The sequence below is a fragment of the Rhinolophus ferrumequinum genome, chromosome 18 (assembly GCF_004115265.2).
Source record: "Rhinolophus ferrumequinum isolate MPI-CBG mRhiFer1 chromosome 18, mRhiFer1_v1.p, whole genome shotgun sequence".
NCBI lineage: Eukaryota > Metazoa > Chordata > Mammalia > Chiroptera > Rhinolophidae > Rhinolophus > Rhinolophus ferrumequinum.
In genome coordinates, this window is record NC_046301.1 from 9094371 (window position 1) to 9122140 (window position 27770).

Below are 27770 nucleotides of genomic sequence, written 5' to 3' on the forward strand. Positions count from 1 at the left end.
AGGCTTTGCTAGATTTCTCCCTGTCTGCCACATTTAATGTATATTATGGTGGTAAGGTGATGCCCTCTTCCCTTAAGCAGGTTTTTCCATCGGAATTCTTTTAAGCAGGTACAGGAGAGGGTCAAAGGTTCTTTCTGGGTCTTTTGTTTCTTAATAACCAGCTTAAAATCAATATCCCAAAAGGCATATTTTGGGGTGGCAAGACTTTGGTCCTCTCAATGTTCATCATTACCCATATTAACTATAATTTTTAAATAAACTAACCTCTATTTCACAGAGAAAACTGGAAGATGGGTAATTGATAGTTGAGTGTCACATACAAGGATAAATGGACCTGTTCATTAACATAGTGCAAAGGCATGCCCCTCTGTAGCATAGTAAAAGAAGAAACAAATATGTATACATATTTAAAAACTGTGTAGTAGTCAGTGTGTTAGCATTCTATCTTAAAGATTTTCTAGGTTCCAAATAGTATCCATTAATTAACTTGATTTCTTATGAGTCCAGCATTTTAAAGTTAAGGATATTAGAAATTATAATTTAGCTAACCTAATGTAGAACATGACTGTTGATATCAAAAAGATTGTTGAAATTATAATTCAATTTGTTTATACACAAAATTTTACATTTTTCATAATCCTTGACATTATTAAGTAGTAATGTTAACTTATTTCTTCAATAAACTAGTATAAGAAGTTGAGGAAACTCTGAAGACAAACTTAGATCTTCTAAAATACAAAATGTACAAATATATTATACTAATAAAATCAGGGGAAAAAGATACAGATTGTTTTTAAAACAAAATTATAAGCTAGTCTGATTTATTCAAAGATTCACCTTAATTGTGTGAATTTAGATTGTTATGTATTCATGTTATGCATGTATATTTAGATTATCATATAAAATGCTTCTGAGTTTGCACTTTCTGAAAGAATTTTTTGTTAAAAGCCTAGAATATTTAGAATATTAAAAATTTAATTATTTTCTAGGAATTCTGGAAATAGTAGATTTAGCTAAGCATAGTATAAGTATAAATAATTGACTTATGCCGTAAGTCAATTGGAAAAGAGTTTCTTTAATTTAAAAGGCCTTTTAATTTAATTTATTAATACCCTCCAGAGGTAAGAAAATATTTCACACACACAATGAGAGATAAAAGCTTTTCTCAGTTGCTTAGAACTGCTTGGCTTCAGCTCTATAACCTCAACTACAGGTCACGAGTAAACACAGAAACAAAAAACTCACCAGTTCAGTTCTCAAAGGGCTGTTTTCCCTTTGATTGGATACGAAATATTTTCTTAATTAACTTGAGCTCATAAGTAGACAAATAGATTGACAGAGATGATCAAATGATCAGATCATAAAAACAAATTCCCCGTAATAATCAGCCACGTGCCTATCAGAATTACACACACACACACACACACACACACACACACACACACACTGTCATCTTTTAACCATGGAGTCGAGCCCTGCCTAGCCATCCTGGGGCTGGCTGTAGAATGGGACATGGACCAAATGACAAATTTTATAAGGATGTTCTCTAGATTATGCAGTTGAAATGGGTCTAATGGTTAGAAACAAGACGTGGACTTACTAGTGCCTGGACCCAGTTGTGAAAAGGTATACGTCGGTTCAGATATAATAGCTTTTCCCAAAACAAGTCTTAATCTGCAGCACTTGCCTATTTCTGTGGTGTAAATAAATATTCCTATGATTGCTGTTTTCAGTCTACCAACACAACGCCACAAATGCGGAATTGGGAAAAGATACATACATATATTTGTTTCTCACAAACCAGTATGATCTGCTCCAGGACACAACTGGGCTTGACCCTTAGTGAATCAAAACGGACAGACTAGCAGACTTAGCCAAGGACAGAAACACAAAATCAGAAAAAAGAAAGAACCTTTAGCAATACGGAGTCAGTCATGTGGGATTCACTCTGGGAGACAAGAAAAGCTGTGCCTGTGTTTATTAAGACCCCGAAGCACACTTGGTGGGCCATGCCGGTGAATGGCACCAGTGTGTAAATCCATTAGAAATATGTCATTGAATCTTCCAAAATGGCCCTAGTACACAGTACTTCACAAGACAGCTTGTAGTACTTATGAACAATTCTCGTAGTTAGAAAGCTTTTATTTGCACTCAGCCAAAAGTTTTTCTATCACTTCTAGCCAGAGGACTTAGATATGCTCTTAGGAAATGCACAAAATAAATCCAATCTTCCCTGTATTCAATAAACTTTCAGTACTGAGTACAATTGTCTTCAGATTTTAGGGCTGTTCCAACTCATTCATTTTACAGGTAAAGAAACTGAGACCTAGAAATGTTAATGACTTTTCTCAGTTCGTGTAGCACTGTGATCTGTCACATCTCGTAGAATCAGAGATGAAACTTAAAAACTGTCACAACACATCCCTCTCGACTCTTCAGTTCCTTGGTTCTATTAATACCTCACCTAACATGATTTGAAGACCTTTCATCATCTTTGTCTCCCTCTTCTTGTAGGTCTTTGTTTAGACAATATCACTCTGAGAGTGAAGTACCCAGAATCTAATCAAATGCCACAGATGTCAACTGTTTAGTGCAGGGAACAGTGTTCTGAATTCTGGTTTTATTAATATTTTATTTACCATTTGCACAATTACTTCACTTTTTAACTTATGTCTTTGTCAAATGTAATTTTCAAAAGTTGAAAACATGACTTTCATAGACATGCGTGAAATAGAATGAACACAGGTCAAAAATGTATTCAACTCATTAATCAATAAAGGAAACACACTAAAACTGGTTTAAAAATGTTTGAGGAACTGAGACTTGAGTCTAAAGAACTACACATTTTATTAAGGAAAAAAAAAACGACTTCTCCCTACTTTTGCCAGGTACACGTTTAACAAATATTGAAGATACATGTAGACAGGTTTGCATTGCTGCCAAGTTACAGCCACGTGTTTCATTCCAGCTCTGCTGATTGGTTTCAGTTTCACATGTGGAGCTATGCAAACTAAGCTGAATCTAGTGTCCAGGTGACTGACCTTCTCTTCTTCCCGTTAAATAAGCACGCCCCTCATTGGGACTGGCATCAGGATTTGTCATTTTCATGATCACCTTCCCGTGGCGCTTTCTAGTTTGCCAGTGTGTCCAAGTGTGACGCCCAGTATCACACACAACATAACAAATGTCTGATGCTGCATTTATATCAGGCAGTCATCTTGCTCAACCTGTTTTGCCAAGTCTGTGTTAAATAACAAGGGAAGTTAAAGGAAAATAAACATCCCACGTCCTTTTAGTGAGTGGATTAGCCTCTTAAACTTCCTGGAGCGATTCAGAGTTCTCAGCTCAGGGGCACCCAGTCAGGGTCCAATCAAGAGACAGAAACCACACCAGTTACTTGAAGAGAGAGCATTTAGTACAAAGAACTGGTAGCAAGGTAGTGAGTTGTTTACGGAGTACCTGACAGGGTAAAGAGGAATACCAAAGCATCACAGAGAAGTAACTGTGGGGAGCTGCGACTCTCCTGTTAGCCCACCTAGGGTTCGACACTAAAGCAGGATTAAACCTGCTAGGATTTCATTAGGACGAATGACTGTGTGAAAGGAGGCCAAAGACAGTGCCAGGGGGCTGCGAGAGCTGCCAGACGGAGGTGCAGGTGTAACCCGGTGAGAGAGAAAGGGACCGTGTTTTCTAAGGGAGTTTCCGCGGAGCCACAGACAAGTCGCTGAGGGGAAGTTGCACGTTGGAGGATCCGGGGTCTTCCAAGCCCCTGCTCCGGGGATCGGGCATCTCGGACTTCACAGGGACCTGGAGTGAAATACCTTGTTGCTTCTACACTCCTGGGTTCTTGGCTGGGGCTCTGTAACAAAAGACAGGTTAATAAGAAAGCATACAGTTTATTTAATACAGGTTTTACATGACACAGAACCTTCATAAAGAAACGAAGACCTGAAGAAGGGGTTAAACCTGAGCATTTTAATTCTAGATTTGGTGACGAATGGAAAATTGTAGAAAATGGGACTGGACAAAGGGTATAAGCTATGGGCACTAAAGTGGGGGACACTTGGCAAAGCCTGTTCATTCAGGTTCTTCCCAGTGTCCCTCTGTCTTCTGAGATGAGATGCTCCTTTGCTCTGTGTGTGGACAGGCCACCCCCCTTGTGAAGGCCTAGCACCTGTTTCGGGTCCTTCCAACACCTGCTGTTTCTCAACTTCCTTCCGCTTAAGATGGTCAGTATGCCAGGGTGCTATATTGGGGGTAGTATGTCCCAAACCCCATCACCCTCCAACCATGAAATTTGTAAATCCAGGGTTATGTTGAAAACATATGGGGCCGATAACCGCTAACCGCTCATTTGTCAGCATTTCATTGACTAGGTGTGATCTTTGGTTATCTACACCTGTGGCAGTTATTAAATGTTTACTTTTAATTGCAAACCCAATCTTTGATAGCCTGTTCCGCATTTCTGCTTTGCCAGTGGCTCCCTGGTAGGCTGTGCCAATAAGGGGTGCAGAGGTAGACTGCCAGGCTGGCAGAAGCAGAAGGGACCTGCTTCTTCCCGTTTGTGTTCTCTTCGTTTTCCCTGGGCTTCCTGTCTGCTTGTGGTCCTGTCCAGCAGCACTGCTTCCTCCCTGAGCAGCGGTTCCTCCCCACGGCAGCTGCTGAATCTACTTTGTAGCTTTCCAACAACAGTAGAACCAGTTTCAGACCTTCCCGATGCTACCAGCAGCTGGGGGGCCCCCTTTCCTTGGGTGTCTGAGTTCAGCTTCTCAGGATCCTCTTCTAGGTTTTTTGAAGTTTTAGTAATTCCAACCTCTTACCGTTCTTCTCCTAGCCCCGAGAGTGCAGCCATGAGAATGCCCTTCCCAGACCTTCAGCTATAGAGAGTATAATTAGAGTCGCTGGATTTCACAAATAAAAATACAGGATGGATGCCAGTTAAATTTGAACAACAAATAACTTTTTATTATAAGTATATTCTGTGCACTATTTGGGATATACTTATACTAACAGTTTATTCATTGCTTATTTGAGAGTCCAATTTAACTGGATGTCCTATATTTTCACTCCCTTTCGCTGCTTTACAGAAAGATGCTGGTCACCAACTCCCATCCATCATTTCGGGGATTGTGTTAACAGACAACATGGCGAGAGATGGGTTTGCCTTTGCTTTCGAAATTCTATTCAGAACGAATGAGTTAGGATCTAACAATAAATGCAAAAGACACCAGTGAACCTCATCACCAAGGTAAACAGATATTACTAACCCCGCGTTGCCAGTGGACTCTAATCCCTTAGGAAATGCAAGACCTTGCGAGGTATCCCAGAACTTTAAGGAAGAAGGTATGTCACACTTGCATGTGCTTACAGTTTATAAAACGTCCTCCCAGAGCCCCGTATGTAACCACACAGGGAGGGGGACAGCTGATGACTGACCTCAATCCAGAATATCGTGAGTAATCTTTAAAAGGTTTTGAGTGAAAAGGTGATATAGTCAGATCTGTGCCTTAGAAGAGAGTCTTGTCCCGGGGCAAGGATGAGTCTCTATCAGTGTTTCACGCCGGAGGTAATGAGGCCCTAAGCTGAGCTGGTACCTTGGCGCTAAGGCCAGTCCAAATGGAAGCGTATTCTCTGAGACAAAAAGGGATTTCACATGAGATAAAAGGGGTGAAATATTTAATGAGTAAGAGGGGAATTGTATCTAGCTTTTCTTTTTCTTAACCTTTTTTGGCATTCCTGCTCCATTCACATGCAAAGAATGCATATCAACCTTTCAATGTGAACAGATGGAAAGAAAAGTAGAGATTTGGAGCATTTTGGGTGGGATTCATGTGATCCAAATGAATTAGAATAACATATAAATAGCTGGGGAAAAAAGAATTCTCTGATTATACCATAATTATTATTTTCATTTCAAGGGTTTCAAGAATAGAACAGAATCCTCTGCTAATTGCTTCCTATATTAGTTATCTGTTATTGTGTAACGAATTTCCCCACAACTTAGTAGCTTTAAACAACAGTAAACATTTTTACCTCTGGTGGTATCTGTGGCTGAGGAATTCGAGAGCCGCTTCGCTGGGTGGCTCTGCCTTCAGGTCTGTCCGGAGGCTGGAGTCGTGGTGTTAGCTGGGGGTGCAGCTTCTGAAGGCTTGATGGGACTGGGGGTGCCCTTTCAAGGTGGCTCACACGCATGGCTTGGTCATGGGGGAAAGGCTTAGGGCTTTTCCACGTAGACCTCTCCCAGAGCTGCTCCAGTATTCTCATGACGTGGCAGCTGGCTTCCCCCCAGCAGGTGATCCGAGAGACCGAGAGCTGGGCAGAAGCAATCCTTCTTCATGCGCTGGCCCTGGATGCCACACAGCTTCACTTCGATCACATTGTGCTCATCAGAAGCAGGTTACGAAGGCCAGTCCCCATTCCAGGGGAGGGGAGTTAGTTCCCACCTTGTGAAAGGAGGTGTGTTAAAGATTTTGTGACCGTGTTTTTAAAACACCACATTTCTTTAACTCAAAACAGGTTTTGGTATATTTTGTTCTTCAAACAAAATTCCCAACTTATTGAACAGTCTCACAAAAGCAAGAGACCTGGGGATGGAGATGCTCTGTGATGTCTGTTTGCTCCGTGATGTCTAAGAGTTGTGTAGTCATAAATGAGAAGAGTGTAGCTTTGTAATCCAAAGAGGAAAATAACCCTAAAAGTCCAACCGCAGTAGTTTTATCATTTGAATTATTTTCCCTGAATTTTCATAGGAAGGACAATTTTAAAATTCAAGCTTCAGTGTCAGAAGAAAGAAAAGCTCTAACTGGTTCCTAGGAGTATAAACTGTTAATGAGGGAATTACAACAATTGTATACTTACTTATTAGGAATCAAGAATGTCCCTACCTGGAAAACTGAAACATCATTACAGCCAAACAAGAAAGATTTCTGCATTATGTCTTAGTCCATATGGGTCGCTGTAACAGAATATTGTAGACTGGGTGACTTATAAACAACAAACATTTATTTCTCATGATTCTGGAGGCTGGGAAATCTAAGCTCAAGACATTGACAGATTGCGTGTCTGGTGAGAGCCTGCTTTCTAGACAGCTGTCTTTTCACTGTACAGGGCAGAAAGGGTGAGAAGCTCTCTGGGGTCTCTTTTATAAGGGCACTGATCTCGTTCACAGGGGCCCTGGCCTCATGACCTAATCACCTCCCAAAGGCCCCACCTCCGAATACCATCACCTTGGGGGTTAGGAGTTCAACATATGAACTGGGGGGACATAGACCATTCAGTCCATTGCGGTTTAGCCCAGTGGAGTAAAAAGACTCTCCAAGATTTGGAGAATGCTGCCTGGGAGAAGAATCAAAGATCAGTCACCCCCATGACTCTGATTGCTTTTCATCTTCACTGCCGTGGCAGCTAAACTTGGCGCTCTGGCTTATTTTTCTACTCTTTGTGCTTTCTCTTTTGGAACTTCTGCAACGGTAGCTATTAGACCTAAACGATAGGCGACCCTTATCTTCTGCCTCTTGGTTGGATTCTTGACTTGTCAGAATTTCTTTGCATCGCCAGAAAAAAAGAAAAAGGAAAAATCCCAGGAAGGAAGGCAAGGCTAGCTAAAAAGCAAAATAATACTTGCCTGGAGCAGCCGTATTAACAAGGATGGTCTCAAACGGGTATCACTTCCTTCCCACAGGAGTAAGGGGAAACATAAAATCCAGGGCCATTGCTGTCTTAAGAGAAAGAAGAGAAACTGTGCACTGTGATTATGGGGGAGGGGACCAGAGTCTTTGGGACCCTAAAGGGAAGAATGAAATTAATTTAGAGAGACTGAAAAGCAACCAAGCGCATCCAGCACTGGCAGAAACCTGAGTGTCTGCTGGTAAATGATGGGACTCAGTGTCAGAGGCACCGTGGTGTTTACTGTAAACGTGTAGGCGAGGCAAGAACTGGGAAACCTGAACATGAGGAGCTCAAGGTCTTATGGGGATGACGGATCCCAGGGGCATCCTTCTGCCCTTGGCTTCTACCCCTGGGTTTGTTCTCGAAGAATAAAGATAGTATTGATCCAAGTCGAATTACTCTTCTGCTTCCCCAAACCAGACTGATTTTTAAGTTTACACCATTTGTTGGCGTTAGTGGTGTGATTCCCTCCTATGCTAATTTCAGCCTCATAAAGGGCTCTCTATCCTGCAGAGGCAAACAGTAACTTCAAGGGCCCAGTCATGAGTGTTGGGCAGTTTCCACTAAGAAGACATGACGTTTTCATCCTGATCTAAACCAGTGTTCTTCCACTTGTCCCCACGTCTGCAGGGAGCTGCCTTTTCACTTCCAGGAAGTGCAGTTCTCATCGTATACCTGCCCCGACTGCTGTGTTTCGATTGGCTATCTCAAGAGAAATTTTAAAGTCTAGTCCTCTAAGCGGAACTTTGAGCAAAGGTGCTTTTCCCTCTGCTAACTTCAGTCAAGAGAGCCTTTTCCTTGTTAGGTCCCTTCACAACATCAGGGAAGCTGGACAGTCTTTCAAAAGTCAGAAATCCAATGGAAGCAAAGAGAATTCAACAACATCAAGAAGCAACGTTAGCTTTCAGACGGTTTCCCAGTGTGTGCAATGACAACAAAAATCCAGTCTTGCCTTCCACACCTTGATTTTTTTTTTAACTTTTATTTATTTTAAGTGTGTTTTTCCAAGCCCCATCAGCTCCAAGTCAAGTAGTTGTTTCCATCTAGTTGTGGAGGGCGCAGCTCACACTGGCCCATGTGGGGATCGAACCGGCAACCCTGGTGTTATAAGCACAGTGCTCTAACCAACTGAGCTAACCGGCTGCCCCCACGGCTTGATGTACTGCTCGATTATATATGACCTTGTGAAAGGCATTTAATTTTCTGGGTCTTCGTTTCCTATCTCTCATATGAGAAATTTGGATGAATTTACTCTAAGCTACGCTGTAATTCGGAAATGACATTATTATATATCAACATGCCTCAGAAGTGATTGGCCAGGTGATATTTGCCACTATCCTTAAGGCCTAACAAATTATGTTCTATGCCTGGACATGACCCTATATAAAACCAGTGTGAAAACTGCTTCGAAAGGTACTTGAGAAAGAAGCGGGCAATTGTGAGGCAGCTGCATTGTGATTGGGTGTCCTGCTTCATAATACGACCGCTTTTCCCCTCCTAGACCTATCATTTCTTCCCCTTTCTACCCACTCAATGCTACCCCAGCCCAGATCCCAAATACCTTGCTAGAGCTTGAGGTCACAGAGAGAATCTCCAGTTGCTTCAGAGCCACCCCAGAGAGCATCACCTGGGGGCTCTGCCTCGTAGATGGTGCGGTAGCAAAATATCTTACATTTGAAAAGTAAAGAATCATCTGGTGGGAGAGGTAGAGATTGTTTTTAGACTTAGTCCCTTTTGCTTCTCAAAATAAACATCTTTGTGCTGAGTTAAAAGCTTTCCAAGATGTTCACAAGAGAAGAGGAAATTCTTGCCAAAAACTTTAGCGCAGACAGGGACACTGAAATTTTGCTGCCTGTGGAAACACATGGCCAGGCAGGACTCTGGCATAAACACAGTAATCTGTGCTTCACTGATGGTGGTGCAGAGCTGGGGCGGTTCAGAGGCGATGTCCAGGGTGCCCGGGCACCGTGCACAGGGTCCATTCCGTTTCCAGTTTTAATTCACAGCAACTCTTGTCTATTTCCAGAACTTACAACGCGGCAAACCTTGGTCCTTATGGTTGGAGGGGTAAAGAGAAACACTTTTCTCACTCTTCTCACAGTTTTAGTTCTGCTTCCAATTCTTAGTAGGTGCAAAATGCTTCAGAAGAGCTAGGCCCAAGAGCCCCTTCTGTAATTTTAGTGTCGTGACTTTGGGCAAGACACTTAACCATCTCTGAGCTGAGACTTTCTGATCCATAAAATGGTGAAAATAATGCCTGTTTTATTTTCCTTACAAGAATGTTGTGAAGATCAAATAAAATAACACAAATGGGGACACTTTGTACATTAAAAGGTACTGTGTAAACACAAGCTATTTTTAATTATCAGGTGTCTCCTCTTCTTCTCTGCTCTTTTCTTTTCCTCAGCTGTTTCTGAGTCCTGTAAGCTTCTTCGTGGTCTTTTCTCAGTCCAGCATTCTCAGTGCGGTTCGTGGCCAGCTTCTTAAACGTGGGCTTGTTGCCAGCCAGGCCAATGTGCCCCTGCAGGTCTGTCTGGCTCCCCAGTTAGAGACCAATCTATAGCCTTTAGTAGAACCTCACTCTGCAGTCACCTATGGAGCACTCGTGACTCAGTGTCCCACGTCAGGGTTACAGACTTGAATGGGGAGATCCAGTCCTCAGGGAACAGACCATCAGATCTCAGCATCTCAGACCAGTCAAGTAGGTTCATCACCTCTCTGTAAGCTGCGCCCAAACCTTCTCTCTGGCCTCTGCTTCTTGAAGTTCAGATATATCTGGACAATCTGAAGCAACAGTTGAACTTTGATGTCCCTCGATCCTGGAGAAAGCAGGTAATTTTATCCAAGTGTCCTGGAAATTATTTTGCACATTCCTTCGTTGACTGGTCCCATACCTCCCTCTCTTCTTTCCCTAATTCAATACCTAATTCCGTGTTGAGCTTCTGCCAGTGTGGAAATCCGTGAGGCAACAGGAACTGGTTCCTCTTGTATCCACGTAGCTGAACCATCGGGACTGAGCACCAAGGCCACCTGTGGCAACATGACTTACTATTTGCTCCAAGAAATTCTTGCCCGGGAACATTACCTTACAGAGTAAGAAATAATTTCACTGTTTGCATCAAGAAAGTCCCCCAAACCAATTTATGTGAAAAATAAATTGCTTGTCTGGGCAAATGACCCTGTTCTCATAATAATAGATACTTACCTGGGCAAATGGTTCTCTGATCAAACAACTGTTTGTAACACTTACTTCCAGACCCTCTCAGAGCTGTGTCCATCACACCTGAACTACTATATGAGTCTTAACCCGATCCCCCCTTTAAAAGACACACACCCCAAAACCTAGACATTTCTGCCTCTCACCTTCCCCCTGAGATATTCCTAGGACTCTGTGGAGGTGGTCCTCTCCCTCATTGCAGTAGGTTTAACAAACTTAGCCGTGCTTGATCAATAGATTATTCTGGCTTCTTGGGAAGTTTGTAGTCGACAACTTTGTGCATCAATCAGCAAGGCAAGAGAAACAAGGAAAAGAACATTTATTTAATCTAACATCTGCCATTTCTTTAAAAAAAAAACTTTATAGTCATCATGTGAAAACTCAGAATTTGTTGGAGCTCCTTATTCTTATGCTATGATTTGGAATAGTTCTTATTTTGAATTACATGTGAGGTAGTACACCATAAGTGGTTTATTGCCTGGAGCTTCTAGAGGGTTCCATTCAGTCTTGGGCACCTCCAAACTTTCTTTTGTCACTGTCTTTTCTATCCATCGTATTTCCATCTTATGTTGGAAAGTGATTAGTTAATTGTGTTCACACTAAAGTAATTGGTTAATATTTGAGGAATGCAACTAAAAATCTTGAGACGGGCTATATTAGAGCTACTTGACTCTTCTCACTAAACAAACTGGTTTGTAATCTGGCTCTTTTACCCAGTTTGAAACCTGGAAGTTCATCAAAAATGTCACACATGGAAATCAGCACTTGTGGCACTTGTTTAAATTCATGAAATAGCAGTCATTTTAGAGAGAGGAGTTTGGTGAGTCAGAAGCCAATCTTACAGTTCAGTCTGATCGCTGCCAGAGCTAGCCTATTCTGAGTTTATAAACCGAGACAGTCAAAACTAACAGCAATCACGATAGTTACCATGATACCATGGATCCTACTATTATGCTACCATGGCCTGTATGCTTTCTAAAGCATTTTAGACGTCGAAAGGAAATATTTAAATTCAGTATCTGTCTTTTGTTGAGTTTAAAAGACTTATAATCGGCTTTCTAAGTATGCATCCCATGGTAAATTGAGTCTTAATGTTTTCCCTCATGATGCCTTTTATTTTCGGTTTATTTCGGAAAGTTCAAAAGTTGTAATATTTTAAATTAGAGTGTTTTACATGCAGAAATTCAATATAGCCTTGTTTCCTGAGCTAGTAAGCTGAGAAGACTAACGTTTCTTGAGTATTTGTGTGCCCAGAAGAGAGACACCTAGAAGCTTTCAAAGACATTATGTATGTTGATTTTGACAACAACCATGTTTGGTGGGTAATATTCTCCCTCTTTTATTGTGCTTTTATTTTTATTTTTTTTAAGGATGGCGCCGCTCACTGTGGCCCATGCGGGGCTCGAACCGGCAACCTTGGTGTTATCAGCACCACGCTCTAACCATCTGAGCTAGCCGGCCACCCCAAAAAGGCCATTGGGATTTTTTTGGTTTTGTTGTTTTAAGGAGGGCACAGCTCACAGTAGCCCATGAGGGGATCGAACCGGCAACCTTGGTGTTATTAGCCCCATGCTCTAACCTTCCGAGCTAATCGGCCACCCCCTCCCTCTTTTAAAACTGGTGAGCCAAAGCTCAGAATGTAAATAGTTTACTAAGGACCTCGCAAGTAAGTGGTAGAGTCAGGGTGTAAGCCGGGTCTACCTGATTTCAAAGCCTGAGCTCGCTTTTACCTTAACCCAGTGGCACAGACATTAAGTCCCAACCATTTCTGAGTTGTCTTTATCTTCCAGTTTTATCATTAATGAGTATTAATGAATGATATTACTTTCAAAGAATATATAAGCGTTTTTTAAAAGCAAAAACCCAAGCTTATATACTGACATGCTAATCGAGATCTAGGATCTTACTTAAGTGAACAAATTATTATCCTGAGGTGAAACTTTGAACCAAACTCTAATTCATGAGTTTGCTAATTTGTCTTCTCTGTTTAAAAACATTAACGTTTCTGATACATACATCTCCGTCTTAATGAACTTTTAAGTATTTCACCTAGACATATTACATGAGTTCTATCTTTGATTAAAAAGTTTCTTTTCTAACCTTGAAATTATAATTTGTATCTTAGTACATTTTGTAAAATGATCAAATGGCAAAACATTTTTCAAAAATGCACTTGATTAAAGTTCCAAGATACTGAAGAGATGAAGTTGTATTGAACTATTCTCTTTTTAAATGTTATTTAACAAGTTCTCTGAGTGATCAGAAAGGATTCTCTTCCGCTGCCTATTTTCGTCTTATGCTTTTTCCCTCTTGGTCTGTTTTCTATCCCATTTTATTTTTACGACTTCTTACATTTAAGGACATTTATCACACCCTGAAAATGCTGCTGGAGCATCTCTCTTCTGTTTATGAGTAGGGTAATGCCATTGACATTTTAATATTTCACAACAGCCGTCATGACCAGACATTCCCTTATTTATTTTTCCTTTCTACTTCTTCCTCTTTATTTTTGTTAAGCCTGACTAATAAAGCACCTATATGAAATTGAAAGAAAGCTGACTTTTAAAAGGGATGACCATAGCTTCTTTCAGGAAAACACCAAATATGTACCCTAACTGTTCCACAAGTAGCAGGGATCCTGGAATGTGAAGCCAGTGAAAAGGATGCAGTAGTGTTAGAAGACAGCAGTTTCTGATCGGCCTGACTGCTTGGGAGAGGTTATAGGGAGAGTGAAGAACCTGACCTTTCTTGACATGAGAAGTGCCTTTTGGGGGTTCTCCACACAAAACCAGTAAAAGCTCACCAAGTCACCTGTGTGTTTCTTACACTGAGAGTGAGACTCTCGACTGTGACTATTTTAGAGAAAATAGGGCAGAGTTTCTTAGACTTTGTGGAGAACTTTAAAAACCTATCTATTCTACTTTACCTTCCAGGTAAGGTATTCTCCTTACGTATAGAGGAGAAAACAAAGGTCCTGGAAATGTATCTGTATTTATGGATTAGAAAATGAAGACCAGTGGAGGTTAAAGTTTTGTCACAAACAGGTAGAGCACAGTTCATCCCATCTAGTGCCTGGGTAGGCACAGCCCCTGCAGCAATCATCTGGCCATCAGTTAGCTCCTCTGTGCTTATTGGAAGACAGTGCTCCGTCCTCAGGACAGATCCCCTTGTGCAGTGCGCAACCTACACGAATGTCTGTGCCATTCCTGTCCTTGGAGTGGTGTATATGGGAATCAGTAGGTGATCCCTTCGTGCCCTATCAGAACAGCTGTAAACTCGTCCATTTTCCTTTCTGCAGTGCCCTGGCCACCTTCCCCACTCCACTTCCTGTCACACAGTACATCCATCTGGGTGTTCAGCGTGGCCCTTCCCCAGATGTCTCCACTACCTGTGAGTCATGAGCACACATAGTGGTCACTTGGCTCCAACTGTTTTTTTTCTTTTTTTTCCTTTGAGGAAGGAAAAGGCAAAAATCTCTGTGGCTTAAAAGTAGAAGTGTCAAGATGGTGTTACAATTATAGCACCAAAGTCTGGAGAAATGTCTCAGACATGGAAAACATTAAAATATAGAAAGCTGGTTTTCTAAAATAGTTCTATGGCACTGATTTAAATGGTTTGGATTATTCCCCTTTTCATTTTAGGCTTATTTTAAAGTTTATTTTACTTTTTTCCCTCATTTGATTGTAATCAGTCATCTAAAAGACAACTGGGAGCAGCCTTTGGGAGCAGTAGTTTTTAAATGATGATGATATATCAAAGTGACTTCAAGAGAAAAAAAAAGAAAAGGAAACTACAAGTACAATGACCCAGAAAGTAGCTGTATGCATTCAAGGAGGTTCAAGGCCATTTCTCATTGCTTAAAGGCTTGAAAACAACGCAGAAGAAAATTTTCCAACCCCACACAACAGCAATATAAAAAAACTGTCACCCAAAATCTTTCTTCCCAGACGAAAAATGTCAAGGATATTTCTAAGTTAATTGGACAAACCATCAAAAGTGACTGTCCTTTTTCGATGCCTCCTCCCTTTGAAAGACTTCTGGGTTGGTATCTCTAAACCAGTCTCTGGATGAAGATATTTTGTCTTCAGCAAAAATGTGTAGCAAGTCATATATTATTTCTAATATTTAACATTTTTGAAGCTCATTCTTTTGAGCTACCAATGATGTTGGGTCTCCTGCTCCAGATGATTCTAATGTAAGAGTCACATAATCCCGAGTTCCGTAACACTTTCGAAAGTCCACCTGGCTGGGCCCTTTTGCAGAGTGTGGAGCTCCATGGAGAGCTGGTGGTCCCATTGTATTAACAAAAGCCACCCACAGTGAAAATTAACATTTGCTGAACTAGTGAGAGGAAAATAAGTGAGATACTAATATCGCTAGCCATTTCTTTTGGCTCTGTATCAACACCTGCAGCATATGTCATAGCATTTCCAATTTCATATAAATATAGCCTCCAAAAGTGCTCTTTTTTTGTCCCACGCCTACATTGCAAAAAGATAAAAGTCAAAATTTTAGTTTAAAGTTCATGTTTCAAAAAGATTATGTAACCAACTTGTGAAAGATGGTATCATAACTAGAGATAATTCAAGTAAAAAAATCTAGTGATGGTATACTGAAAAAAGAGTAACAGACAGATCAATGCAGAATGCACACTCAGTGATAAATGAGTCTTTGTGCAGAAGTGTCAGGAGTGCACAAAGCAAAAAGCAGGCTGTAAACAGCACTAGGCAGAGGGCAGTCTTCATATGCATGTTGTTGTTTGAAAAGCCTGCAGGGCATCAATCATTTCAGTTACAACACCCAGATAAATAATATAGAACCCCGCTGTGATAAAACCTAACTGAAAGGAAAATTGACATATGTGTATAAACAGAAAGATTTTAATGATACCCCAAAATACATTAATTTGGGTGGTGTGGCATTAAGTCTTGAAGGAAATGCAATCAGCCATAGAAAGCATCTATTCATCCAATCCTATAGCAAAGATTTATTGAGCATCTACTAAGTACCAGGCTCCAGTATGTCCTAGAGCCACAAAGGTAAAGAAAATATGGTCTCTGCACTGTAAACCTCAGGTTTTATTAAAACAAATGCCATCTACATATACTCCACAGACATGCATTCATATGTGCACTAGAAGAATTTCGTAGCACCTCAATTTGTAATTTTCCAAATTGGAAACAACCCAAATGTCCATCAACAGGAGAATGGATATACTATGGGGTATTCATACAATGAGATACTATTCAGCAATGCAAACAACAGCACCTACAGCAATATGGATGAATTTTACAATATTGAGTGAAAAAAGGTGGATAAAAAAATCATATTGCATGATTCTATTTATGTAAAATTTAAAACAGGCAAAAATAAAATGGGGCAAAAGAGCACAGAATAGGCTTACCATGGGGCTAAGGTAGTAACTTGTAGTAACAAGGGAGGCTGCTGGATAATGTTTGTTTGTGTTTGTTTTTTTTTCAGATCTGGGTGGTGGGTACACACTTGTGATTACTTTGTGAAAGTTTCTTATCCCATGCACTTATGTATGTGTATATTTGTATCTGTATTACATTTCTATTAAAAAGTATATTGATAAATAGATGCCAGGTATTTTAAGGGCTACAGCTTAATTTGTGTTAATTGTTGGTAGTGTTTTCGTTCTAGAACCTATTCTTGGCCTATCTGTAATTCGCCTCAATTTTCCCATGCTGGACCTCTGTTTAAAAGAGAATGAGTGGGCCGGCCCGGTGGCTCAGGCGGTTGGAGCTCCGTGCTCCTAACTCCGAAGGCTGCCGGTTCGATTCCCACACGGGCCAGTGGGCTCTCAAACACAAGGTTGCCAGTTCAACTCGAGTCCCGCAAGGGATGGTGGGCTCTGCCCCCTGCAACTAAGATTACAACTAAGAACTAATACAGAACTAAGATTGAGCACGGCACCTTGAGCTGAGCTACCGCTGAGCTCCTGGATGGTTCAGTTGGTTGGAGTGCATCCTCTCAACCACAAGGTTGCCAGTTCAGTTCCTCGAGTCCCACAAGGGATGGTGGGCTGTGCCCCCTGCTATGCCCCCTGCAACTAGAAAACAGCAATTGGACCTGGAGCTGAGCTGCGCCCTCCACAACTAAGATTGAAAGGACAACAGTTACTTGAAGCTGAATGGCACCCTCCACAACTAAGATTGAAAGGACAACAACTTGACTTGGAAAAAAGGCCTGGAAGTGCACACTGTTCCCCAATAAAGTCCTGTTCCCCTTCCCCAATAAAATCTTAAAAAAAAAAAAAAAGAGAGAATGAGTATTTGGAGATATAGTATTGGTGATGTCATTAAAGACCTTGAAAGAATTGCTGTTTTTCTTCCAATTTTGATAAAAATTAACCACAGTTTGGTCCACTCATAATTTAACAGCTACTCTAGAATGTTTAGAATTCTGCTGAAAAGTTACCCTAAGAGCAAGTTAGTGTATAAAAACTTGGATAATATTTTTTAATCAAGTTCAGATCCCAAATTAAATAGTTATTTGATGTCTGCTTTCTTCATATTGAAATCCTATTAAGAGGCTTTTGTCAGGATTTTAGGTTCTGAGAGATATCTGGTTGGGGCCCAAGAAAGTCACAAACCCTGCCAATTACTATTTAGTAGCTTTTGTTTATGTGGGCAGAGGCCCTAGAAGAACCCCAGATTTGTCATTGAACAGGTTAATTCTCGTTGGTATTGGGGAGAACACCATAAATCATATTTGCCCAGGGCTGGGATCTTGAGTTGACAAGTTTTACTCACCTTAACTAGTAAAGCTTAGAATTTCCTCAGTGCCTTTTCAGCTAAGTCCAGGAGTGTGTTCTCAGAATGAAATGTTCTTTCATGGGCATTCTGGGGTTATGAGAACCCCTTCTATTACATCAAAGTGTTCTCAGGTTGTAGACTCACGCAGTATTTAATTTATAAGTGGTATTTCATAAAGCAGAGAATTTAAGAGCTAGAAAATGTATTGCAGAAACAGCGGATAAGCAAGAAACAAATACTGCTTCCACAATAATGAATTATGACAGAAAAACAATGTTGAAATGAGCCTAACCTAAACCATGGCCACATGTGTCCTATAAGTGCTATTACATTATTTACTTTAAAATAGGATGAAAAATTCTCATCCTATAAATCGAGCAGGTGGACTGACATCAGTAGTGCATCCTCTCAAATGCACCAAACCATCCATTAAAAAATATGTTTAGGTGCTCACTTTGGCAGCACATAGACTAAAATTGGAACAATACAGAAAAGATTAGCATGGCGCCTGCGCAAGGATGACATGCAAGTTCAAATTAGTGAAGCATTCCATATTTTCAGTTTAAAAAGCAAAAATAAATAAATAAATAAATAAATTATTTAACAATCAACAAATATATATATGTTTAGTTATGGAAATTTACAAACACACACAAAAGTAGAGAGAAAAGCATAATGCACCACCATGTATTATTAATTACCCAGTTTCAACAAAAATTAATATTTTATCAATCTTGTTTCATCTGTCCCTTCCCCACATACTTTTCTTTCTTTCTTCTCTTCTTCCCTTCCTCCCTTCCTTCCTTCCCTCCTTCTTTCTTTCCTTCCTTGTTTACGTCCTTTTTGCTGAAAAGTTTTAAATACAGTCTCAGATGTCATGTCATTTTGCTTATAAATACTTTAATAAACATCTCTAACAAGACTTTTTTAAAAAATGTAACCACCACATCATTATCATAGCCAGCAGAATTATGAATAATTTCTTAACATCCAATGCCCGGCCATCTTTAGGTTTTCCCAGTGCTCTCAAAGATGTATTTTCCAGTTGGTTTGTTTGAATTAAGATGCAAAAATGGTCCACACAATGCATTTGTGTGTTATGGTTCTTAAGTATCTTTTATTTTATGAGAGCCTCCCTCCTCCCCATTTCCCTCACTTTTTTTTTTTTTTTTTAATGCATCAATCTGTTGTAGAAACTGGCTCACGTTTTTCTGTAGGATGTCCCCCATTGTCGATTTGGCTGACTGTTTCCTTGTGGTTATTTAACTTGTTCCTCTATCCCCTATGAGTGGTAGTGAAACCTAGAGGTTGATTAGGTTCAGGTTCAATGATTTTTTATAGCAAGGCAGCCATTTCAAGCTTTAATTTGCTTAGTTTAGTATGCTCTCGGACGCTGCATAATTTTCTTCTTTTTTGTTTTAAACTCCTGTTTTATATGGTACCGGCATACCTGGTTTTATCGTGCTTCGCTTTATTGTGCTTTACAGATGTTGCATTTCTTACACACTGAAGGCAAGACGCTCCACCAGCAAAAAGATCATGACTCGCTTTATTGCGATACACGCTTTACTGAGGTCTGGAACCGGACCCGCAGTATCTCTGAGGTGTGCCTGTTCTTTCTCCGGCCAGTGCTCACCCAGCCACCTATCAGCAGAGCCGACAAGAGAGCCTAAATCTTCTCAGGCCTCATCCTGGGCCCTTCCCATCACAGAATGCCTCTGGAAGGAGAAGGGCTGTCTTGTTTCTCACATCGGTCATAAACTTTTGAAATTAGAACCCCGCAGCACTCTTGGAAGAAGTACAGGCTACGCTTCCCAGTCAGGGTTTCATAAAACCCACAGTTAAAGGCCACGTCCGTGTTGGTTCGGCTGAGAATGTTCTTTACCATTCAGCAGTTACTTTTATAGTATCGAACAAAACTGAAGGCTGGGACAGGGGTCTCCTCAGAACCATGTAGCTTTACACTGGGTGGGCTGGGGGCGAGCCGTCCCTTCTCCTGAATCTTAACAAGTCTTCTCCACCAGGTTCAGCTTCTGAATTTCTAATATTTAATTGTATAAGTTAAATACCATGCTAACTAGCACGGTGGCCTTTTTCTGTTGGTTTATTGTCATGGTCTCGTGAGCCGATGAATGTGGACCTAGAAGTCATAGTCTCATTGTAAAAGAAGTGATGCAACATCAGGAGTTTTGGTGTAGTTTTCTTACTGTGGTTGTTTACGTTTCTAAGGTGGAGGGAAAGTGAGCAAGTTAAAGAAAAATGGCAACTTGCACGCTGAATAAAAATTTACAGAGTGCTAAATCAGCTCGTCATTTTTTCTCTTTCCCACATGCAATATTAATGGCGTCCAATCAAGGACTTGTGCTGGTAAAAACCCATCTTTCCTGGATGGAGATCATAGAAAACAAGCGTTGTCCAGGGTTACTTACTGTGACCAGAGCAGCAGAATCTGCCCACAATCTGCTCACAGAGGAAGATGTCTGATTAAATAAGGCCCTGATTAAAATTCTACCTGTGTTTGTTTTGGACTTGAAAGAACTAGACTTTCCGAGCATTTTTACTTAAATGAACGTAAGTTTGCTGAAGTGAGATATTCAGGAATATGCTTTATATTTGTATAAGAGTTATGACGTGAGCTTACCTCAAAAATGTATTTTATGGTGTTAAAATATTCATATTAGGATTTAGAAGCATTTCAACAAATTCTTGTAACTACTAATCAGCAGAAGTTATCATGACTGTTAATACTTCTATTTCCCTGTTTCCACTCTCATCCAATGCTTCTAATTTGACTGCTGGGCCTGTTACAAAATGAGTTTAATAAATCAAAAAAATTTGGGTTTCATTGGCTTAGATTTTAATTTTACATGTATTTTATCTTTATACCTGTTATGATTTTCAATATACAGTGGCAAGAAACTATAGGGTTATTTTTTTTGTGTGTGCCAAACAGGGAAATTTGAGATTGCATAAACCAGTTCCTCGGAAGTATAAGTAGCTTGAGTCTTAATAGCAAGTGAATGTTACACTGTATGTTCCTACTATGTTTGTGTGTGTGTATACACACGTCTATACATAGAAATGGATCTATTAATATAGTCGCCTTAGTAAAATCACTGAGACCTCTAAGAAGGGTATCAGATGGAGAGTTGGGATTCTCATGAGGAATCTTTATTGAATTCTTATGATTCAATCATAGTGACCTTAAGCCCTGGTGAATGAAAATAATATAATGAAAATACCAAGAATTATTCTATAATATCAAAGAACAGCAGCTGGGAATGGAAAATAGCAAGGTGAATTTTGTTTGTGTTTCAATAAACACATATTTTAAGAATTAACTAAAACCCTCACAATATTTACAGTATCTGCAATGTATATTTTATTATTTCATTTGTTGTATCGAAAACTCTTAATATGAAAAGGACTCTTGTAGGAGAGGGGTCAGGAGAAATGGAAATAGTTGTTGTATGTCCTACCCCAAAAGAGGAACTGTAGGAGGTAGGACAGGTGCTTACAGCTGTGGAAAGAGGCTCTCTCTAGCCAGATCCCAAGGTTGCTTTGGAAAGAATGAAAGCTACTAGCCTGGGATGAACAAGCAATGGAGCTTTACCAGCCTGGGATCAAACTGCTTCCTCAGTTGCAGACAGACTTGGGTGGTGTTCCTCAACTCTGGCTGGACGTTAGGGAGCTTTTCCAACTTGCCGGAGCTGAGCTGGTGGGCCTGGGCCTGCACGTGCTAAATGCTCCCCGGTGTCTCTTCTGTGCTGTCAAGGTTCAGATTTTTCTTACTTTATATGTTTTTGCAAGTGCAGCATCTGAAGATGTTTCTTTTCTAGTTTATAATGTGCAATTACTGTATTGTGCTGTTATATAAGTAATGATCCCTTAGTTCTGTGGGTCACAGCCTGGTTAGACTTAAAGTATAAGAAACTGAGAAAAAAATATTAGCGCACTCAAATTTTTTTAAGTAAAAAGAATATAATAAAGTGTCCTTTCAAAACAGCTAAGTACAGTTGCAATTACTACACGTCGTGTTAAAATAATGCTTAAAATAAGCTTTAAAGAAATACCCAGAACCAATCTGGTATCTTTATACTAACCACTAATTGTTGTTTATTCTTAGCTTGGTCATTTATAATCAGACTACTTTAAAAAGTTTTCTCTATTCTCTAAATCCTTATCTTGGAGATAGACCTCTTTATATTAAACACTAGCATATTCTTAGATGACTATTTTCATCCAAAACAATTTTCTACTTTTTGGAAAGAAAACGGAATTACTTGTTGATTTTTCCATATGTCTTTAATTTCCTTTTTTATATCTTGTGTAGGTCAAAAATGTAATGTACTTTTTTCACGTTAACAGTCATAATGCAAATTTATTTTCGATATGTTTGCCATATAAAATAATGAGTTTAGTTGCTACAAAAACATTCCATTTTAAAACAACATTCAGTAAAAGAAACGATAGAGTTAGAAAATTACCATTTTGCAACCATCATAGAAACAACTGAGTAAGGCCAGAAGCATCAAAGGATGCTAAAATCATCCGGATCAACTTTGATGGGATATTTACTTAGTCTTGAGGTACTTCCTCACATATTACAATAACAAAGGGAAAAATAGTAACCTTGTAGGGGAGAGAGCTGGGGCAGTATCTTAACCAAGAGAGAACAGGGAAGAAAAGACAAACTGGTGTCATCTACCTCCTAATGTGATGCACTTGAGACACAGCATTACCTGTGTAGTGTTCCTGCACAAAACACGTAGCCTGAAACTAATCAAAAAGAAGAATTAGAACAGCCCTAATGGCGGGACATACTATAATTGGTCTAAACTCCAAAATTGTTCATGTCACGAGAGGCTGAAGAAGTGTTCCAGATTTAAAAGAGAATAAAGGACAAGACAAACAAATGCAGATCCGGGATCAGATTCTGTATAGAAAAGATCATTATTTTTCTATAAATGCTGTTAAGGGGACAACTGGAGAAATTTGTAGATGCTTGTACAGGACCGAGTCAATATTAAATTCCCGGAATTTGAGCATCGCACCGTTGCTATGTAATACAAGTCGTTTTTATGAAATACATGCTAAATACTTAGGGGTAAAGAATCATGAGGTCTGCAATTTACTCTGTAAGCTTTAATAGTTTCCCAAAAGTAATAATAAAATTAAAATAATTGTATATATTGAGAGAGAAAGATAATGTGGCAAATTGTTAATAAGTGATAACCTAAGTGACAGATGTAAGGAAGTTCATTGTATTATATCTATAAGTTTTCAAAACAAAACATTTGGAAACCACATAAACAGAATACTCAATAGCCTTCTAAAGACTCAGACATAGTTTTGCAAAGGTCTCTAGTATATTTTCTTTTTTTCTTCACTTTTTTCTTTTGCCTACTTTTGACTGCTTTAACAAGGGTTTAATGATCTGTGAAGAGACAGGAAAGCTTTAGGAAAGCGGCTTCTTAAAGGAAATCATTGAAAAATTGACAAATCCTTTTGCAGTCCCATTACCATCTCCTAATTTATTGGTTTAATAAGTTCAGGATTTTTGGTAGTTACATTTTTCTGCGTTTTTTTTTTAATCATAGTAAAATATACATGAAATTTACTATTTTTAATGTCATGGAGGGCATTCACGTTGTTGCAGAACCATCACCACCATCCATCTCCAGCACTTTTTCATCGTGACATACTGAAATTCTGTACCCGTTAAACAATAACTCCCATCCACCTCTTTATAGATCTTTATATATTCTGGGTATTAAGCCCTTATCAGATGTGTGACTTACAAATATCTCCCATCCAGTGTGTTGCCTTTTTACTCCTTTGATGTATAAAAGTTTTCAATTTTGTCAAAATCCAATTTGCCTATTTTTTTCTTTTGTTGCCTGTGCTTTTGGTGTCATATCCAAGAAATCATTTTTATTTTGTTTTTTAAAGGAGTGAATAGGCATAGGTTTTTTTTCTTTGCGTTTTAGAATAGGAATGATAATTCTAGTTATTTATAATTTCTGGAATGTGCAACCCATACATTTTGGCCTCAGCAGTGTGTAACTTCAAAACGAAGTTACATTTCCTTTTTGTGACTAAATTATCACTGATCCCTTTGCTGAAATGTAGTCCTTTTAAGTCTTCCCTCTGCTATTTCTGGAAAATTCTCAGGGGATTTCCTCATGTGCTCCAGAACAAATCGCTCAGTTTGATTTTTTTTTTCTTTTTTTACTTCTGTTCAAGCTTCTTCCTTTCGCTTGTGCTGCCAGTTACCCTGGTGAAATGTCCCTTCTGCTGGGCATAGGTGACCAGAGGTCGAGACCTGTTGCTGAGGTCTGACTCAGAGATGACAAGAACTCTCTTCTGCCTTCCCACTGATCCAGGTACCTGGAGCTTCTTGGCACAGATGCCTGGACTTGTCTGCCCCTAGATGGGCACAGATTATGGCCCCATGGGTGGCAGAAGGGAACCCTGGCAGGCCACATGCTGCATCTCAGGATGGGGACCTAGGGTCCTGTCAAGGAGGAAATTATTCTGATACTTATTCAAACAGTAAGAAAAACACTTTACTCACAGCTGTTGCAGTAGGTGTGAAGACTGGTGGTGTGGGACAGAAAGCAGGCTGGACTTGAGTACAGCAACGACAAGTGGAGATTTATAGTCAGGGAGCGGAGTGTGGGGGAGGGTGTCAGGGAATGAAACATGACTAAGAGGGGGCATCAAAGGTGGAGGGATTCTTGTTAAACTGACTTAACAGCATTCTTGCTGAAGGCAGGTCAGGGTGATCAGGTATCAAGGCTGGGGATAAGGAATTTGATCAGATACCAAGAGTGGGGGATTCTCTCAGAACTGACTTAGCAGGATTCCTGCTACAACTGGGCTATGGCGAGCCCCTCAAAGACCAATGTTGAGGGCGAGTCAAGAGGAGAGCTCAGAGGAGCCTGCCTGAAGTCTGGTCAGGTGGGAGTCTTTCTTGGTCCTTCCTCCTGTTCAAGGAAAGAAGAGACATTCTTTCTTCCTGTAGACAATACAAGCCCATGTCTCATTGGTTGCCTTTTGTTCATTAAAGACTAGCGGAACCATCTGTTAAAACTTGCTAGTAGGGCAGCCTGTTGAGAAGTTTTTTAGATATTGGGCTTGAAACCTCCTTAGATAGTGGAATGAGGACAATCTGATGGGTTTCCAGGTTGAATGTCTCTGATGACAGCACAGACATCACTGTCGCAGTCGTGGGTATTTCCTGAAGCAGAGCATGGAAGATGCAGGCTCTCCTGTGAACTTCCTGACCGGCCCCGCCCGGCCGCAGCTCCAGGCACAGAGGTCGCCGGGGTCCAGCTTCTCCAACTTGTAGGGCTTCTTTAGATAGAAGACCACTCGGAGCCCCAGTGAAGGTCTGAGCACTCAGGTTTTAGTTCGTAATGACTCTAAGGCAGGAGGTGGGGAGAAAAACGGGAAACAATTTGGAGAGTTGTAGACAGATAATTGGAGGAAACTAGAACTGAAAATTTGATGAGGGCTGATTAAAATGTAAGAAAGAAGGATCCAGTCCAAATTATAGATAAATAATGAAACCTCAAAGACAATAAATAGAACCAGAATCGGATAACTCAGATGTGTGCTCTACTTTTTCTATAACGTATGAAACACTAACATATCCTGTAGTTTATGAAACATGAAATTTCTCTCTATAGTCACCTTCCTTTTTGATTCTTATTTACAAAATAAACCTGGTTTCATTAGATTGACCTGATTATTTATATAAGTTCAACAACAATATAATTGACCATGTAGGCCTTTTTAAATCTGTGTTGCTGAAACTTTAGTAAGGAATCTCAAATTAGACTTTGAAAAACCTTTTGAAACTAGGAAGCCAAGCCAAGAACTCACTACCAAACTTTACCTGCAATACGTATAGATTGGGGTGATTTCCTTTCTTCTCCGAGGTCCCCAAAATATCCTAGGGGTTCCTGGGCCTGCCAGGAAGTGACTTTCCTTACTCACCTATAAGACCAGGGACCCTGTACATCAGGTACCAGGCTTATTGTCCCAAGAGGGCTTTGTAAACATTGGCTGCATAAAGTCAGCCTTAGTGCCTTAAAACTGTTTGGTCATATGTGATTCTATGTGTTATCATTTTCAAATACAGTATTCCAGTCAAAACGTGATATGTAATTAATTTTTCCAATTATGTTCTGTTACAAGGAGAACATATTCTTATTGAATTCATCCAAATAATACTTTTGCCATGGACCTAAATGTAATCAATAAGAATTTCTCAATTCTGGAGGAATCAGACAGAAAGAAAAGAAAAATAAATGTCCAATTTCTATTTATAAACGTATACTCACTAAATTGTTGTGGGTTTTGCTTGCTTAAGAGAAAAGGGAAAGGGATATATTATATCCAGAAAATAGAACATTTGAAAAGTAGCGAAGTTCCTTGATCAGATAATTCAGTCCCATGTAATTAAGTCTTGCTCTTGGCTTGATCTTGGGTTAGCAGTTTTATGAACCTGTCAGCTTCTCCACTAGAGTTCTGGAAATCCTACTCAGTTCAGTGGTGCATCTCAAAGTTATCTAAGCAGTGCCACCAAAAGCCTGGATCCCAGAGTGCCTGCCCTGTTCTTTTCCATGGTTCCGTGGGTCCCTCTTCTTGTTGAAGATGAAGCACTCTGGGCTATAGTTGATCGCAAACACTTCCAAGAAAGAATCAGAGTAAAACAATAACCATCTGCAGATGACAAAAGACTTAACACGGCCATGGTTAACCATCTGATGCGAGCTCATTCGAAGGGGCAATTTGGTTATTTCTGTGGCATACATTTAAAACTAATAACTGGAATTACGACTGACAGCATTATACCAGACACATTTCTATGAACTTCATACAATTTCTGAAATATTTAAATCAATGACATTTACCCATACAAATATAACGCAGGGAAGGTTAAGCGCTCTTCTTGACAATTATTTTTAGGCCATTCAACATGCAAATAAACCTAATTATGTTTTAACAACTCTCTTTTTACCAGGTGAAAGAACAAATTCTTTGAGGTTTTCCAGGGGCCCTCTGAGAAATCTCAAAGTCCATTTGAGATCAAGATTTCACTTAAAATTTGATTTTGGGAAGGTGAAATTGTCAAAAATGTCAAAAGGTTAAAACACTTGATCAAGGAAGATCTTAGGTCACTGTGAAATGACACAGCTACCTATTTAACCAAAGTGATAATAAAATAATTTAAAAAGTAACTATAGGAGGTAAAATAACTGTAAAAACCCCCCAAAAACGTAGCTCTTTTAAAAAGTCAGGAGACTTGGTCCTCTTAAATAATCCAGGACATGATAAAGGTTAACATAAAACACAAATCGAAAATTATTCTGATAAGACACAAAATCTTGGTGTCCTAGGCATACTATAAAAAATGTAAAGAAAATCCTTTTACAATCTCTTATTAAGAGCAAACTAAATAATCCGAGAACACTTTATCATTTTTAACAGGGAGAAAAATGAATTCTCGCTTTGCATCAGTGTAATTTTGATATAAAGTTTCAAGTTTTTTATACCTTATAAATAAACCCATCCAATCTGAGCCAGCTTTGACCACGTGAAGTAAGATTCCTTTTTCAAAATTCCTTTTCTGCGCACCTCTACAACCTTTTATATCTACTCAGTTTTTGTCCTAAACATTTCCTCTTTCCCATTCTGGAGCAACCAGTCAGTTAACTTAGGACAAAATTACTCTTTTTTCCGTAACAAAAACATATCCTATATTTTTTGCACTCCTTTCATGCAAAGTTGTTTCTCTTTGCCCTTATTATTTAGTTTTATTTACGTGTACTCATTATAACTTTTAGCCATTAGTAATCGTTTTTCTTTTTTTACAGAGAAAATTAGGAAGTAGAGAATTGTGAATTGTCTGTCAATACCACCATTCTGTAGCAGACAAGCAAATTTTATGAATATACCATATGTGTTAGTCATGGCAGTCCAGAGAAACAGAACCAGTAGGATATATATGAATATATATATAAGAGAAGATTTATTATAGGTGTTGGCTCACACAGTTATGGAGGCCGAGAAGTCCTATAATCTGCTGTCTACAA

The 27770-nt window shown here is 39.7% G+C and overlaps 1 protein-coding gene and 1 pseudogene across 2 annotated transcripts in view; both read left to right on the forward strand.

Moving 5' to 3' along the window:
- JADE1 (jade family PHD finger 1) overlaps positions 1 to 27770 on the forward strand; it is a 237739-nt gene that overhangs the window by 113526 nt on the left and 96443 nt on the right. Inside the window, exon 1 of one of the 2 annotated variants that reach the window (XM_033134980.1) lies at positions 5136 to 5248. The exons of the other annotated variant lie outside the window; for it this stretch is intronic. The gene's annotated coding sequence lies outside the window, so the exon portion shown is untranslated. Of the gene's footprint in view, positions 1 to 5135; positions 5249 to 27770 lie in introns of those variants that run through there. 2 annotated transcript variants of the gene reach the window in all.
- LOC117038600 (uncharacterized) lies at positions 18111 to 18223 on the forward strand (annotated as a pseudogene).